At 46.3% G+C, this 4,735-nt stretch overlaps 1 non-coding gene across 1 annotated transcript; it reads left to right on the top strand.

The window, feature by feature from the left end:
• The first annotated feature begins 4,662 nt into the window (after nucleotides 1-4,662).
• TRNAR-CCU (transfer RNA arginine (anticodon CCU)) lies at nucleotides 4,663-4,735 on the top strand. The gene has a single exon. It is a non-coding gene; the product is annotated as a tRNA-Arg (tRNA).

The raw sequence follows: 4,735 nt of genomic DNA, 5'->3' as shown, positions 1-4,735 counted from the left end.
CAGAAATGGTAACTATCTGGATAAATATGTATGATTTATTATTATTATTTAAGTCTTATTAAAAGACAAAAAGGAAAAAAGATTTTTTTAAAAAAGGGGGGGGGGGACGCCTGGGTGGCTCAGTTGGTTAAGCAGCTGCCTTCGGCTCAGGTCATGGTCCCAGCGTCCTGGGATCGAGTCCCACATCGGGCTCCTTGCTCCGCAGGGAGCCTGCTTCTCCCTCTGACTCTGCCTTCCACTCTGTCTGCCTGTGCTCGCTCGCGCTCTCTCTCTGACAAATAAATAAATAAAATCTTTAAAAAAAAAAGGGGGGGGGGATGCCTGGGTGGCTCAGTTGGTTGAGCATCTGCCTTCAGCTCAGATCATGATCCCAGGGTCCTGGGATCGAGTCAGGGAGCCTCCCACTCCCCCTGCTTGTACTCTCTCCTTCTGACAAATAAATAGAATCTTTTTTTAAAAAGACTAAAAAAGGATAGCAAGTAAATATTTTGAAAACTTTATGTCAGTATATTCAGTGATCTATGTGAAATGGACAAATTATTTAAAAAGACAAATTACCAGAACTGATTCAAGAAGAAATAAAAAATACAGAGTAGTCCTGTGTCTATTAAAGAAATTGAATTCATAAATTAAAACCTTCCCACAAAGGGAGGAGTCCTCATCATATTGTATGATTCCGTTTTATGAAATTTTAGGAAAGACTAATTGAATTAATAGTATCAGAAAGCAGATCATTTAATGCCTGGTTCACCAGATGATTGTGGAGATTGACTGGGAAGAGACACAAGGGAGCATTTTGGAAAAATGGAAGTGTTCTATATCTCGATTGTGGTGATGGATACCTAGATGTGTATGTCAAAATTCATCAACTACACACTCAAAATATATGCATTTATTGTATATAAATATATCTTAATAAAACTGACTTTTTTTTTTAAGTGAAAATACCTGCCTTGCACTTTTGTATTGTGTCCTGAGTGGATGTCTTCCCCTCTCTGTCCCTCATTTTGCTCATCTGTAAAATTGGAATAATAGTATCTCACAAGAGATGTAAATGAGCTCTATTCACATGAAGGGTCATGTTGTGAGCACTCTATAAAGGCTAGGTAGTGTTATTATTGGGGGAGGGCATCCAGCCCCTGCGCGCACCTATGAGAAGTCCACTTGGTCCCTTCTGCATCTTGGCCCTCCCTGCCCTGAGATCAGGGCCACTCCAGGTCTACCAGCTCTTGACACCAAAACCATGGAACTCTTGGTGGCAGGAGTTCTGTGCCCCGTCCCTCTTGATGATGCCCAGGGACTCTCTGAGCCCCTGCAGATCACCTTCCGGGTTCCACTGACCATCATCCTCGACCCAACTCCAGCCCAGAATCACGACAGAGGCATGGGGCTGTCAGCAACCTAATCTCCCTGGGTTCTGTTTTTATTTCTGTATCTCAGCCAGGGTGGGGGCTGGTGGCAGGGGGCTGAGGTACAGAGGGACACCCCAACTTCTTGGATCCTCTCCGAAACCTCTGCTGTTCCTGTCTTTTCCACCCTTGAACCTCTCATTATCCCTTCGGTAGGCATTCATTCTCCGCACCTATTGTTAAGACTGAAACTGGCATTATGACTTCTTTTGTTCCACTGTGTCCTGAGTCCATGACTAGGGAGAGTCGTGGGATAAAAGGAAGTGTGTGTGTGTGTGTGTGTGTGTGTGTGTGTGTGTGTGTGTGTTTGACCTGGATTCTATCTCAGATTTCCTTCTACTCCAAATATCCGTTGGAGTAGGGTTGGGGAGGTGAACAGGAAGGGTGTAAGTCTCAGGAAACAGTGCCAACACTTGATCTTGGGCCATGGCTGAACTAGAGAGAGATTTGGGGGATGGAAGAGGCCAGAAGACTGGGGAAAGGGAAGGGAGGCTGAGACGGGGAGTGGCAGACAGTGAGAACAGATAAGGAAGCTTTGTGCTGCAGAAGGGCAGAATGTGAGTTCAGTGAGAAGGGCCCACACGCTCTGGCTAGGGGAAGAGCTGGGGACAAGAGCAAGAGTTGGCTGGGGTGGGAGTGGGGACCCTGGAGTTTGGGAGAGGGTAGGGAGGCCAGTGAATTGGGCCTGTCCTGCTGCCTGCTTGTTTGGTGTATGGAGATGGGGAGACAGGATTTTCTTTCCTTTTTTTTTTTTTTTTTACCAGGATTAGGACAGAGTAAAGCTTTGAGATTACCCTGGATCTAGGGCTCTCCAAAACCCAGAAGCAAGCCAGAGCATCTTGCATGGGTCATCACAGCCAGCCCCATGACCTTGTCCTTTGTGTAGCTACCTCACCTGGGCCACATTTTCAAAGGGTGTTGAATCTGAGGAAAGCTGGAATAATCCAGGGAGACTAAAAGGATATGTGTGTGTGCGCGCGCAGGCGCCAACCCCACCAAGGTTACAACTCTTGTCTTGTTCACTCCTCTGTCCCAGACACCCTGTGGGTACACGGTAAATATCTGGTAAATGAATGAGTCAAGATCTGAGGGGATTCCCTAGGGTGGGGACTAGCCTTATGTCTTCTCTAAGGCTCCATAGGGCAAGAAGCTGACCATTTAATGGAAGCCAAAGGGAGGCAAATTCTGACCCGACATCAGAAAGGACCTTGAAAACCCAGAGCTGCCTCGAGCATCCTGTTGCTTGAACTGACCACTTTGGAGCCAAAGGTAGACATGGAGGGACACTGCAGAAGATGACTTGCTTCAAGGCAGACCTGAAGGGCCCCAAGCATCCCTCCAGCCACTGCATCTGGGACTTTGCTCACTGGTCACATTGTCAAAGGTAAGGTAATCGCAACAAAACATCAGCTCTCAGGTCAGAGAGAACTGGGTTTAAATCTTGGCTTCTCTAGGGGCACCTAGGTGGCTCAGTGGGTTAAGCCTCTGCTTTGGCCCAGGTCGTGGTCTCAGGATCCTGGGATTGAGCCCCAAATCAGGCTCTCTGCTTGGTGGGGAGCCTGATTCCCTCCCTCTCTCTGCCTGCCTACCTGCCTCTCTGCCTACTTGTGATCTCTTTCTCTCTGTAAACTAAATAAATAAAATCTGAAAAAAAAAAAATCTTGGCTTCTCTAGAAGCTGTGTGACCTTAAGCATATTACCCAGTGTCTTTGAACCTGCTACTTCACATGTAATTTGGAGATGAATAGTACAACACCAGCTCAAAGACTGTCTGTGAGCATTAGATTCAAATGATCACCATGTACAGCATTTAGCTCAAAATCTGGCGTACAATCAATGCTCAATGTTAGCTATTGTTACAATGCTGGAAATGGGCCAGGGGAGCTGGTTCCCAGGACCCAGTGAACTAAGACAAGTCACATGTAAAGTAAATCAACTGGCTGGTGGCCAGAAGGGTGCAAGGCAGTGATTTCTTTAAATATGCATGTGTAGGGGCGCCTGGGTGGCTCAGTGGGTTAAAGCCTCTGCCTTCGACTCAGGTCGAAGGGACCCTGATCCCAGGGTCCTGGAATCGAGCCCCGCATCGGGCTCTCTGCTCAGCAGGGAGCCTGCTTCCTCTCCTCTCTCTGCCTGCCTCTCTGCCTATTTGTGATCTCCGTCTGTGAAATAAATAAATAAAGTCTTAAATAAATAAATAAATAAACAAACAAACATATGCAGGTGTGCTTTTCTAGTTTGATACAATTTTGATTCATTTATTCCCAAATTATCACAGGGAGGACAATTCTAAGAGATAGGGAAGATGTCATTTTTAGGAGAGTTATAGAAACAAATATTAAATCCACAACTGGTACAGATATTTCTCATATGTGTCAGAAAAACTGACAGGGGCACCTGGGTGGCTCAGTGGGCTAACCCTCTGCCTTCAGCTCAGGTCATGATCTCAGGGTCCTGAGATCGAGCCCCACATTGGGCTCTCTGCTCAGCGAGGATCCTGCTTCCCCCTCTCTCTCTGCCTGTTTCTTTGCCTACTTGTGATCTCTCTCTCCCTCTCTCTGCCAAATAAATAAAATCTTAAAAAAAAAAAAGAAAGAAAGAAAGAAAGAAAGAAAAGAAAACCTGACAGATAACTTTGTTCTAAGTCCCTTATTTAAACTGAGAGTTTTAGGGCCTCTGGCTGGCTCAGTCCGTAGAGCATACAACTTGATCTTGGGGTTGTGAGTTCAAGCCCCACATTGGGTGTAGAGATTACTTAAAAATAAGATTTTTTTAAAGATTTTATCTATTTATTTGACACAGAGAGAGAGCATAAGCAGGGGGAGTGACAGGCAGAAGGAGAGGGAGAAGCAGGCTCATCGCTGAGCAGGGAGCCTGATGCAGGACTTGATCTCAGGACCCTGGGATCATGACCTGAGCCAAAGGCAGCTGCTTAACCAACTGAGCCATCCAGGTGTCCCCAAAATAAAAATCTTTGAAAAAGCAAATAAATGGGGCCCCTGGGTGATGCAGTCAGTTGAGCTTCTGACCCTTGATTTCAGCTCAGGTCATGATCTCAGGGTGGTGAGATCAAGCCCCCACCTCCATCAAGCCCCACATGGAGTTCCTCACTCAGCATGGAGTCGCCTTACGATTCTCTCTCCCTCTGCCCCTCCCCCTGCTCTCTCTCAAATAAAACTTTAAAGACAAATAAATAAACTGGGAGGTTCAAAGACTAGTTCTGCTCTTCTTTATTAGAACAATCAGCTCTGTGGAGGCTTAGCTGGCTCAGTTGGTAAAGCATGTGACTCCTGATCTCAGGGTCATGAGTTCAAGCCCCACGTTGAGTG

This window comes from Mustela lutreola, chromosome 1 (genome assembly GCF_030435805.1).
Source record: "Mustela lutreola isolate mMusLut2 chromosome 1, mMusLut2.pri, whole genome shotgun sequence".
Taxonomy (NCBI): Eukaryota; Metazoa; Chordata; class Mammalia; order Carnivora; family Mustelidae; genus Mustela; species Mustela lutreola.
Note: the sequence above shows the minus strand (reverse complement) of the source record. Positions and strands in the feature narration are given on the sequence as shown.